Source organism: Hermetia illucens, chromosome 1 (genome assembly GCF_905115235.1).
Source record: "Hermetia illucens chromosome 1, iHerIll2.2.curated.20191125, whole genome shotgun sequence".
Taxonomy (NCBI): domain Eukaryota; kingdom Metazoa; phylum Arthropoda; class Insecta; order Diptera; family Stratiomyidae; genus Hermetia; species Hermetia illucens.
This window is the reverse complement of record NC_051849.1, coordinates 67,681,739-67,695,179: the sequence shown is the minus strand read 5'-3', so window position 1 is coordinate 67,695,179 and position 13,441 is coordinate 67,681,739. Positions and strand designations below refer to the sequence as shown.

General features: G+C 40.2%; 1 protein-coding gene across 3 annotated transcripts in view; it reads left to right on the top strand.

Annotated features, from left to right (window-relative positions):
- Positions 1-623: 623 nt before the first annotated feature.
- The window catches only part of LOC119659766 (pituitary homeobox homolog Ptx1), a 146,149-nt gene continuing 133,331 nt past the window's right edge, over positions 624-13,441 (top strand). For all 3 annotated transcript variants that reach the window (XM_038068038.1, XM_038068046.1, XM_038068030.1), the window contains exon 1: positions 624-2,071. The gene's annotated coding sequence lies outside the window, so the exon portion shown is untranslated. The remainder of the gene's footprint in view (positions 2,072-13,441) is intronic.

The window sequence follows — 13,441 nt, the reverse complement described above, 5'->3', positions numbered from 1 at the left end:
TTATCAGCAGTGACTTAACTGATAAGAAGACAGCCCACGAACGATGGCAGTTACTTATAACGTCATCAATGTACGTACGCATTTTCCCCCTGACAAACACTTGAACAAACTCATTTCGCCCATCCTCGAGCCTACTGCATAGTGTAGTGCGAATCCCCCCAACAAGCTCCACTCTTTCTCTTTCATACCATGCAGAAAATAGGAAAAAAATTGACTGAATTTCCCACCCCACGTGACGGTAGCTCACTTAAGCCCACCCTTGCGTTGGAAAACTCTGCCTTGGCCACGGGGAAGTCGAAGTCTATTATTGTGCGGACTGGTGTGCAGGCGAAGTGAGAGTGTGGTTAGGTCGGAAGGGGTGGTCGGCCGAGTCGGGAAAGCGTGTGGGCAGGGCTTAGGTTTTATGTACTCGATTCTGGTGCTGAAAAATAGGGGACAGGCTTTTCTCGGCTTTTCTTGGTTGTGATTGCTCTGTTTGAGAGGTGGATGTGTGGCTTTTTGTTATTCAGGAAAACAGATGAGAGGAAGAGGGCGTATTGGAACGTGCATATGTGTAGGTGGGTGGACCGTGAAAAATCTGTGCGTTCCACAATATGAACAATCTCATTGCGATCGCACACAGTCGACAGTAGGTGACTGAAGTGGCGGTTTTGCGTCAAGTGGTCTTGCTGCGATAGTTTTGACTCGACGTCCTTGTACTAGTAATCGGTCGAAGCTTTCGTAGATTGGCTCGAAAGGGTGTCTTACATCTTAAAAGCCCGTTTTATATTTTCGGGTACTTGGTACGGATCGCGGTGATTTTGTAATCAGTGAAGTGGTTTCCTTAAGCATTTACGATTGTTCATTCTCATCCTGGGGTGAATTCGGACGATTGCATTTTTGACATTTCTGGTATTGGAAAAGTGGAAGAATTTTGAGACTTTTGAGAAGATTTGATTGCAGTACACGTTGTTTTGAAGAAGCTGATCAAGAGTGTGGTGTACATGGGAACATTCCAACCGACAACTTCAATTGGGGACGCATGCGTCTGACGAGTTTTACATTTCTGTTACATCATTTGGATTGACTGAGGAGCGAGTGCTTTGTTCTGGGTGCCATTTCCCCGACAAGTGGTAGCAACCTCATCACTACTCCTTTACTACACAGTTCTCAGTTACCCCTCATGATCTCTTCGTTCTGAAGCCATCCTCTGAACTCCCCCGCATCCCGAAAAGGAGTGTTCCACTTTACGTATCTCATGCGGTGATATATTTACTGGGCGGCTGAGATTTAAAAGGAATTGATGTGCGGTACGAAAAAGTCGTCCTTTTTGGTGATCCTGACTTGTTCAGTGCTACTAGTTTTTTCATCTGTCGCTTGAACGTTGTCCAGCCTGTAATCATTCATCGTGTCGTTCGTGCTATATGTCCGGTCTCTGCGTTCTGTTATCCTCTCTTCAGGCATCGAGTCGTCCTTTAACAAATGACTTGGACGGCATTAACTGAATTTGACTGACGACAACACAACGTCGACATCGACGACGAGGACAACTTTTGCTGATCCACTGAGTGCGTGTAGAGTATAGGTACCGTTATTCGCCCGCCATTCGCCACCATCCGCCATACAAGTGCAGACATTCGGAAGTGACTTAACAAGGATCACATCTTAAGCTCAAGGTATTTGCAGGATTTATCCGGGGCCATACCTTTTGCTGCTGCTACTATTGCTGCCGAGTCTGGCATTACACATTTTTATTTATACGATTTTTTTGGTGAATGAACGAACGAATGAACTACTTCCCACGGTGATTTCGGGAGTCTTGGTGATGACGACTTTTGAATTGTGTCTGGATTGTTTTTCAGAGTCAGCTGAAAAAGTTTTGGTTTAGTGAACAATTTTGTAACTATTAATGCTGAAGATCCAAGAATATTGAATGATTTTTTTCGCATGATTGTGCTATAAGGTGTCTATAGAAGAAACAAAGAAAATCTTCCGAGCAGAGTGAATTCAAGTGACTGGTGCAATAAATCCGTGATATTTGCTGGTGGAGCTGAGGGGAGAGGCTGTGGAATATTTGCACTGTTGTAGTTTGGTGAGTACCAGCTGAAATGTATTACCTATTTTCTTCAGTAACATTTTACTTGTCTGAGAGTATTTCCTTCACTCCATAAGCTTTTGTCATTAAGTCTATTGACATATGTTCAATAAATAGAAAGGAATGAAATTTAAAAAAAGTAGTTCTCACTTCGTTAAGCCTGAATCGAATAAAATTCAGGTTGCGTTTGATTGAGATCGTCAGTTTTTTGAACGCAGAAACGAGATGTTTACATGATTCACAAAAAAGGCTCGGGCTCAGAAATTGATAAATTAGGTATCTTGCTTTCAGTCGCAACGCCTATCCTGCAGAAGAATATGAGGCTAGAGCTTCAATATAACGATAACGAAGTGCTGGATTACTGTTTATCAAGTGGTGTCTGGTGGTGTCTCTGTCACTAAAAAATGCTGCCATAACATACCTGCACAACTATGAAACACTGATTTTTCCCATCAAAACAAGACAGAAGTATGAATCCATCGGGATAGAAGCCTTTAATCTATTTTCAGTATTCGCACGTCAGTGTTAGATTCTTTTTGCTCCGCCTAGAAGTAGAAAAATTAAACAATGAATTCATGATTCTACGATTTCCATCTGTCATTAACTGTGACCTTGAAAACTCCAATTTTGGGTAACATCCATTTGCCAAGAATTCATATTTACCTGAGGATAACGCGGAGGAGAATGTAATTATGGTACACTTCTACTTTGATAAAGGACATATCAGGAACGCTTGTTCTAAAATAAATTAGCAGCGGTTTGAATATTCAAATATCATCAACTGAGAATGAAAACTCAAGTATCAGTTTTAGAAAAATTAGAAGAATTAGAATCTTGTTAAGGGAGCCAACAAGATTCGGGGCCAGAATTGTATAAAATTCAAAATTTCTTGATAAATTACTCATGGCAGGTTTCGAATAACATTTCAAGCTTTTTCAACGTACATTTGACAAACCTTCGATGATAAGTGATAGTAATCATCAATCCTGCAATATACCACTTTGAACTTGAAGTGTATTAGGCTTCACTCTGTAGTCGTTAATAGGTACGTTAGGGGTCAGTATGGTCAATACTTTATTCACCTAGGATTATTACTCTGGTTTAACAAAGATACCCATTCGCAGCAAAGTGGATTGATACCCCAGATTTAGCCTGCGATACAAATCGCTGTTCCACCAGTGAAGTTTGCGCTGGACAACTTCCACCGCGATAGTTTAGTGTCCCAATCTCTGAGCCATGTAGCAATCTTGCGAATCGTGAACATTCGTTATTATAACCCAGATGGCATTCAGATGTACTAAAAGGCTTTGACAGCTCGATGTTTGAGGGGATAGAGTGTCAGTCTCCTAATCTCGCTGCTCTGGTTTCGAATCCCAATCATCATGGGTGGTTGTGTTCGTCTCGTATTTGTTTCGTTGTTGTGAGCTTAAGTTTGATAATAGTGAAACTAAAGTACAATCTGACTGTGTGGATACTCCATACTCTAACAAGGAGTGAACAAGAAACACTAACTACTTCCGTCGGGAAACCGCGACCAGCTTCCGCAGTTCGCTTGGAAGGAGAGGGACTGCTTGCTAGCTGAAATAGGTAACATGGTCGCTGCCTCATCTTATGCATTCAGTTTATACTTGCATGTTATCAGATGAAAATGGATGGAAAATTAGCTCCATTTTACTAAAGGGCGATCCAGAATTTCAAACTTGTTTGACACGAGCGCTAACGCTTTTTAACCGTTAATTGTCCGAGAGTAGATTACCAAACCGCATTCATAGGATGATGGATGAATGAAAGCCACCCGTTCCTGATTATTTCTTAGCATCCACTAAATTGTTATCAAAATCTATTATTATAATCAGAAATCTCGACGAATTTTTTCTCGCTGCTGACTTGTTAGCAGCTTGAACAAACAATTAAATCACTTATACATATATGTAAAATGAATCAATCGTGGGAATGGTTAGTGAGCAAGATCGTTTGGAGGGAAAACCCCACAATCAATCTGAGTTAACTATTGCCAATCGCAAGATCAAAGCTGTACTTCAATTTGGAATAACTAACGCATTCAATTCAACCTAAGCGCCAAAACCCTTTGGTACATTACTGCTCTTGTTTGTTTGGGAATGTAGGGAAGAGTCTTGGAATTCGGATTTTTGAAACGTCCATATGTATGTCTTTTCTGAGTACGAAATAATTTCAAAACACTTTTGTATTGAAACATTTTTGGTCGTTAAGCTATTTCACACATCTTCGTCGAGATTGAAACCATGACTTCCAAAGGCTTCTTTCAACGTTCACTTGTTTTGACTCAGGCCTGTAGTGGTGAACCCATGTCCCATTACTGGTGACGGAGAAAACTTTCTTCTTCTTGAGCACAATGGGCCAATAACCTCCGGAAAATTCTTAAACGGATGTTAATCAGGAGAAAGAAGCCGAAGGATTCATCATGCTCATGAAGAAGCAATTTCGTCGACAGTGTAGAGCCTGTCTATCTTCAGAAGCTCCCTAATGGCACGAGGACGCCGAATGTGACTCAGCTTTTTCACCATTTTACGTCTATTTAAAAAACATGTATGCCACTCATACACGAGAGTTTTGGTGATAATTGCATCTTCCAATTGAACCGGTAAATTTTATGAAAGTTTCACTTCTTCTCGTGTCAAAAACTTTCCAATAATCCGTTTCCCAATAGAAGTAGAGTCCACTTCCTCACTCATTGCTCTAATATAGATAAAATAGGAATAATGTTGGCATTGGGCGCGGAAGTAGAGTAGGGAGACCCAGACCAAATTCGTGGCAAAATTCAAAGCATTTTGTGTTTCCAACAACCAATTTCCCGTTTATATTTGACTGACTTTTGTAAAAGTGGGGAGAATTGACGGCTCGACTGCACACGTGTAGCGAAAAATTTCGCAATCTGGAAACTGCAAGCGACGCGAAGGAAAAGATCGATGGAAATCATCTTATCTTGACACTGCTCCTCTTTCCTCCAGTTGTCTGTTTTTTCAGTGCTACCAACGAAAGTCAATACAATTGCAAACACCGTTTCGAGCGTTAGGCAATTATTTTTTATTCTGCTTATGTACAATACATCCTGCACTGAAGAGGTGAACAAGTTGTTCCCAGAATAGTAGTACTGCAAAATAATTGCCTAGCAGTGAAAACAGTACTTGCAATTTTATCCTTTTCCTCTTCTTCCTTAGCTTTCGTCCCATGCAGTAACAGTGTCGGCTCGTTTCAATCAATTGTGCCATTTTATTCAGTCATATGCCTAGTCCCGATGGACTATCAATCTAATGATCATCAACGATATCAGATCATCGTTGTTTCGGCCGGCTTGTTGGTCGCTATCCAATGATTTTAATATTCAAGTCGATTTTCGCATACCCTCATTTTGAATGTGCCCATATGTTACGCCACTCGTGCAACGCAACATCTTTGTCTCTATTACTGCGAGGCGCCGATCAGTGTCTTTTATACGAGCAAACACATAAAATCATAGAGGGCGAGATGGCTGACGACACTGGTGTAAATTTTGGGTTTGAGACGCTTATTGAGGCGTCGATCACAAAAAACGCCTGTTTGCCATTTCATCCAAGTTATAGTAATGGGTGAAGCAATTTCATAATGCAGTTCACCGTCGAATAGCATTGATTCGGAATACTTAAACTGTATACTACTTGGAAGGTCGTTGAAATGACAGTTTATAGTTCCTGCTTCATTTGGGTCTGTCATCAAAAATCCCGTTTTGTTCAGATTTATCTCAGACGGTATTGCATGAGGCGATCATTCCACTATTGGACAAGTTACTTGAGATCAGCTTTATTATCAGAAGCTAGGAAGATATCATCTTTGTAGGGCAACGTAAAGTATGCTGGACGTTGCATGTTTCGTGTGAGAGTGTCTATACAAGAACAAGGAAAATGTTTTTCTTGATAAATAGCGGCAGAGACACGAAACGGTTTTGATTTACCTGTTGTCAATAGAAAAAATTCTGCAAGTCCTTTTTCTATTATTATTGTTAGAATATAACATAAAAAGTCTCACCAAGCATCGTGTCACGAATAGCCCCGATGCCGAGTGCGGGGCAAATCCTGATACTACTGTTTTATCCTGCTTTAATGATTTTATTCGGAACTCACAACATTAATTGACTCTGAAAATGTATTTATTTACAAAAATTTGTATGAAACAAGACAGTGACAAAAATAATTAAGAAGTACTTTAGGCATCATTAAGGCTGCAACTAACGATTCTTCTGTAGATGTAGATGTCCACATTTTGGAAATCTGCTCCTTGGAAGGCTTCTCCTTATTAGACTTTTTTGACCTCCTCATGTCGTCTGTAACGTCTTTTCGCCTGCTTTTGGCAATGGCCGAACGGATAGCAGGACGTCAGGGATAGGTTATCATTGGTGGTATCTGGATGTGAGCCCTGTTTATCATTATCTGTTGACGATCGTGGTCTCATTGGTCTTTTCCCCATCATTGTTTATCAACCGGCCAAGAAATCTATTTCGGGAAAAACGCTTGAGGTGAGGGGTAAGAGTTCTGTAGCTTGAATCTGCATGTGATGCTTGAGTTTATTGCGGCTAAAGACGTCATAATTTTCTCAGGTTTATTCAACATTCAATACCCGCAATGCGTATTATAATAATAATAATAATCGTTGGCGCAACACTCCATATTGGATCAGGGCCTTGAAGTGTGTTAGAGCACTTCAGTCAAGACCGCGACGGTACACTACAGTACACTGTAAGAGGCAATGTGGTCCGCATTGCGCTCGCCCGAGAATATTATCCTAATTTGACTCGGGTACTCATTCACAGCTGTGTCGACTGGTATCCGACATCCAGTCACGATAACAAATCCCTCTACCACCAATGAGATTTTAACCGCGACCTTCCAATAATAGCGCTCTAACCACTTGAGCCATCCAGAGAGCGTATTATATGGTTTACTTAATGGTCCAAAAGGGTCCTATCCAAGGGTTGGAGTTTATGTGAACATTTGGGCGACAATGAAAAATGTGATTAGATGCTCACGGCGAAACTGGAAGGCCTCAATTGTGATAAGAGATAGGTGATTGTTTAGAAAACCCCAGGATTTGTCAGAAGTAATCATCTAGCCACTTTCGTTTACACTTTCAGCGCTTCCAATCGGTGCATCAGATAAAAAGTAAAGTTTGATTTTTCTCTGTGGAAATATGAAAAACGGTCATACAATTCGTTTTGAGAATGAAGGGGGTCCTAAGTCCGCATCAACTTAATGCAGGACCGGACCAATTGAGGAGCAACTTACTCCTTCTTTTCTGGTCCACGGACCCCTCGCAGGGCTTGCACCCAAACTTTTTTAAAAAAAAAGTCAAGCGACGGCGGCTTTACGGTTTCTTACCAGGGCAGAGGCAAATCGTCAGACGCTGCCTCACCTCTGCCCTGGGAGCAGCGTGACCGTAGCGGCTCGCAGATGTTGAATGCTCCTTTATATAAAGGAGGTGAGGCAGCGTCTGACGATTTGCCTCTGCCCTGGTAAGAAACCGTAAAGCCGCCGTCGCTTGACTTTTTTTAAAAAAGTTTGGGTGCAAGCCCTGCGAGGGGTCCATGGACCAGAAAAGAAGGAGTAAGTTGCTCCTCAATTGGTCCGGTCCTGCATTAAGTTGATGCGGACTTAGGACCCCCTTCATTCTCAAAACGAATATTTCAGCCCTGGCCAGCTTTGGTCAATAAGGCGGATTTGCGCTCAATATAATTCGTGGGCATGTCGTGTTTTACGAATTATATAAAGGAGCATTCAACATCTGCGAGCCGCTACGGTCACGCTGCTCCCAGGGCAGAGGTGAGGCAGCGTCTGACGATTTGCCTCTGCCCTGGTAAGAAACCGTAAAGCCGCCGTCGCTTGACTTTTTTTTAGGTCATACAATGTTTCCTTGAACTGATGCCATTGTCACAAGAGTTTATTTTTTATGGAAGTGACTCATTCAATCTGTTTAAAATTTATGCTACTCGCGATGTTACCTGAATTTTGTGGGGTGGCAGGTCTGGTTTCCTCTACATGTATTATATCATAGATAGGTCGTGGAGAATAGGCTAGATGACTGTAAATAAACTGAAAATTATTGATAAATTTATTGGCGGTAATATGATTGAAAGTTACTTAGCTTACTAGCTTTAAACTTACTTCTCCAGTCATTTCTTGATCAATCCATGAATTTAAAAATGTCTGAAACACGTTAGAGTAATATTTATCAAGTAACCATACATTCTGTTCCAATTAATCCACAATCTCTCAATCGAATTCTTTACGAAAACGCCGGAATATGATAGGCGAGTGCTTAGGAAAAAAATGAGGCTCAAAAGTCAATCACTTCCTGTGCATCAACAATCGCCCGGTCAATCATACTTTATGCACCTTAGGACCATAGATTAGAGCTAATTTTAAATGTATCTGACTAAGCTCAGAAGTCAGTGTTCTCACATAAGTTGCCTACTCATTAAATCTACAATCTGTAAATAAAAGAAAAACCGTTCACAGCTTAGAAGTTCAATTTTGAGCATGATTCCAGGCTAATGCGATAAGATAAATTCACTTTATCACGCTGTTTGTAACACCGTATTTACCTTCATTCATTTATATATATGTATATGCGAGCAAAGGTAGTTTACCTGCCCCTAGATAACAGGAGCTGCACCGAGAATTGGCCTGATTCAAACACAATGCATCTGTTAGTTTATGGCCACTTATTTGTAGTAATTTGAAATTGTTGCATACTTGGAATCTATTCGTCTCAATGTTGACTTAATAAACTAATGATTGTAATTAGTGTACATTTTTATCGTGTTTCCAACCGACCTTGAGATATCTTAATTTCTGCTATTTATTTAAGTGGATTATATTTGAGAGTAAGAGAAAAAATGCTACTGGATAATTGGGTGGCGGGATTCGCCCAAAAGAGTATATTTGCTCAATAAAATGTTTATAGTGTGGGCTCTTGAGTTAAACTTGCTTTTTAGGTAAATATTTGGTGAGCGTGGGGGTTATATAATTATCAAAACAATATAAAAATCTTTTGTTCTTGACCGCGAGATTTGCTAGAAAGTACTAACACAGTTTTAGTTTCAAGCATAGAGTTACTTTGGCTGAACAATTGTAGAAACATTAGTTGATTGGGGGAAAAGCACAATAAAGCTAATGAAAGACTTCATCCTTTCTGTCCTGGTTATAATATCTCCAACCGCTCAGAGGGTTACATAGTCTTTGTTTTGCTTGCCCGGCAATATACTGCATAAAAACAGATTCTTATATTTATCTGCCCAGATCTCTTCTTTACTTTGCCTTTTTGTGGCGTTGAGGATCGCCTGGTAATTTTCGAGAACTTTCTTAATCAAGACGAAACACATTTTTCGAAATGCCCTCGTTTCGCCTGACGGTGCGATGAGCGACCTGGTTGGGTATTAGCATCTCGATCTGTTGGTCGTGGAAGTTTGTATTCTTCCTGTTCTTTTCCGTCACAATATTAAGAGTGACGATAATACAACCGAAACATAGTCTCATTGAAAATAAAATGGCGAGAGGGGTAAGAGTAACAAAGAGGAGGCCTTAGTGACGCCATATAGTCTACAAAGAACAGAACAGGAGACATAAATTCATATCCCTTTCCATTTCAGGTGATGGTGAGATAGGATTATAAATAAATTTTTGTATACTTAAAAACATAGTGTTTAGTTGTCAAGAAATGGGCAATTGTTAACAATTGTTCTTGATTTTACGATGAATGTGGCATGTTTGTGGCGCTTGTTCATATAGCACAAGTACATTTCTAAATTTTCTTTGCCTCGATGTCAGGTGTGGAGCTTATCATGAATATGACACAAATAATTTCTTTTTTAGTTTTTTTCTGTCCCATCGTAGAAGAGAAAATTTTCTCCAAACTTTTTCTGCAAATACAACGGGAATAGGTGATCCCATTGCCATACTGCCTATATACTTTTGAAGTTTCCTTAAAGTCGTCAAGGGCGTGTTGTTAGCGCCTAGTTTCACACATTCTGTTACCCTGGGAGGGATGAGCGATCGGATGATCGGTATAGTTTCTTTGAAAATGAGAAAGCCATTTGTTACCAGGCTTCTCCTCCCTTTCCCAGGCCTCCAGGGTATATCTTCTTAGATAACTTCTATTTTTCCCGAAAAATTGGCGGAGCTGCGTTGCTGTCTAGAGTCGTCATGATACAGGGGTAAGGGGTAAGGAAGAACTCACGATTGGTTTTAAAGGTATCCTGCGATAGTGGGTTTCGACAAATGATTCTTTCGGAATTAGAACATGATGCTTGTATATACCAATGTGTGCTGATACTTTTTGAACAGAAGTGTTGTATTGCGTTGCATACTGAAGGAGAGATAGGATAGGATGTAAATATAGTACTACATTACTCATAGGAACACCATCTCGATTGTTAGAATCAGTCAGTATTCTCATATTTTGCAGCTGATGTCGAAACTATGCTTTATTAAAGTGTTAACCAGTACCTTTCACCTGAAATCTGATATGGCGGCGCTTTTAAAAAAAATATGTATATACCGCCCTTGTTTGTATAAAACTTCCCCTGAAGGTAAATGTGGTCCTTTTGATTTTTCCCGCAACTTTTTCAGCTTCTATGAGGAAGAGTATGTTAAGCTAGACATAGATGTCTTAAGTTAGTTTCAGGTATCTTTTTCTTCGAGTTTACTGTATGGAGCTCATTAATTCTGTTTTTATCCCATTTTTCTTGATTTATTTTTTTCTATAGCTTGTGACTTTATTAGGCGAAGGTATATAACTGAAGAAAGTGGAAGTTGTCCCGAAATATCGAAATATGCACACCAAAAGCACTAATAGGAAGAGAAAAAGATATTGTCTAATCATTTACATTTATTTTTATCGCTAGAAATACCGCAGGTATACTCTAAGTTGGTTACGATTTTATGATATCTTTTTCGTTAGGGTTAGTCGCGTTCGTATTATAACCGTTTTTCTGTCTTTCTCCTTATCCGTCCGCCTGTCCGTTTGCTCATAAATGTTTGCTCGTCAATTGCTTGATTCATTCTTCAGTTCAATCACTTTGGAACTTGGAGGAGCATAGCAGTTACAAGCGTATATACCGTTTCTGCCCATACGAAGACCTTTGCAGACTGACCAGCCCACCTATCAGATCGAGTATCCATTCATTATAGCCAAAGTTTCTATGGAGTTTGGTAATTATAGCTAGTTGCATCAGCTATTCATAGGTGATCTACAAAGGTAGATATTCGACGGCCCTATGGTTGTTCAACATCAACATGATGATGTTTCATGAACCTTGCTTTTCTATCGCAGTTACCGGCTTTCTGAATTAATTGAAATCGGGGAATATCGACTAAGGCTATGGTGTTTTTGCCTAGGTGGGCGGTTTCCTCTCATCTATTTGACCTGCGCATGAACATGGCCATACACGCACAGTTCCAAGTGTCCGTCTCCAACGAGGGATCTGGCAACCCACATAGGCGATCTCCCAGTCCGGTTGCCTATTTGTTTTGTCAACCGCACGCATCTTACTTGGAAATTGCTCCACCTATTGTCCGGAACGAGAACATTTCGAAACTCTACACATGCGTTTGACTTGAGCTGGATACGGGTCTCCCTCATTTTAAAATGGGGGAGAGTAACATTTTCTTTTTGCCAATATATGGGATATCAAATACTACCCAGCCAAAAAATCTGAACATAAAGGCTGTTCGTAAATAGTACCTAGGTCTCGAAACACCCATGATACCGCTATGTCTGTTCAAATAAGGTTCAATTTCGCTATAATTTTTTTTTTCAAATTGACTGAATGCAACCCAAGACATAGAATGTCAAAATTGGAATCGCCACTCAAAAAAAAAAATCGGAGTACCCGAAACTGGACCCTTCGGGTATAAAGGCTTTGTATTCATCTTGTGTGAGATCTAACTCCGCTCATATGAGTTCACTTTATGATTCTTCTACATTTCCATAAAACCCGTAGAAGATTGGCCGCTTTTTGGCTAAATTTTATTTGTCTTTAGATTTATCTTATTTCGCGAACCATTTGTTCTTTTCTTCAGAGAAAGATCTTCTGAATTTCTCTTCCTTTTTTTATGGTGTCAAAAAATGCTCTTTCAGTGTTTCCTTGCAGTTTTCAGAAAGTATGAATACTGTCGTAGTGAATATGCATTTAGTAAGCTACACTAAACACTGTTGACAATTGAATTCAATAATGTTTAAGGGCGCAGTAAATTCAAACGTTAAACACTATTTCGACCATTTATAACTTTGTTAGTAATGTCACTAATTTCACCGCACTCGCACTATCTCGTGTCCTTTATTATGATTTCCATTGTGAAAGGAGGCTTTCCAAAATTATTAACTTTAATTAGGCAGATATTAGGGAGATTCACTCGAATCATTTCTAAGAAGGTGTTATCTTTGTAAATTCGTTCTTTTGAATCCGTCGCTCCCACTCCTTCGTTAAGTATTGAAACCTTCCATTTCATATCTCCCATGGTTCTATTCACTGAAAAAATATATACGCTTTCCTTCTGCATGTATGGGTCCGGCCAATAACCCAGCAATGAACTATGCCGTTCATTGCAGACACACAAGCGGAAAAGCAGACATAAGGGGAGACAGGCGAAAAAGCAGCAACTCCTCCAAATGGATTCATCAGAGCGCACATTAAAGGATGCTACGTTCATTTATTTGTTTAACAGATCCTCTTCTTTTTCTTCTGTCTCTGTTCCGTTCACCAACGGGGTCAGCTTGTCGTGATCGATTTCGCCATTTGGTTCAATCAAATGCCTGATCTCGATGCAATCGCGACGCTTTCAAATCACCAATCATCAAATCACCGTTGTTTTAGCCGGTCTCTTGGTCGCTAACCATTTAGGATGCCCCTCTCGCAATTTTTCCAAACCCAATACCGATTGTGGATATCCTCATTTCGGATGTGATCAAAACCACTAGTCCAACCCAACGTCTTCGTCTCCATTACGACAAAACGTCGTTCATTGTCTTTTATAGTAGGTCAACACTTAGGATCACAGAGGTCAACAGGGCGGATGCCATTGCGGTAAATTTTATATTTGAGACGTTTGTTGATACTTCGATCACAAAGAACACCACATCATCCAGGATGCGTTAATGGGTAAGGCAATTTCGTAACGCATTTCTCCATTGGCTGATAGCATTGACCCGAGATATTTATATCGCTCAGTTCTTGGCAGGACAATGCCATTGATAGTGATTGTGACTATTTCATGGGGATCGGTCATCAAAAATTCAGTTTTATTCAGATCCAATCCGAGAGCGTGTTGCATGAGACGATCATACATTTTTGGACAA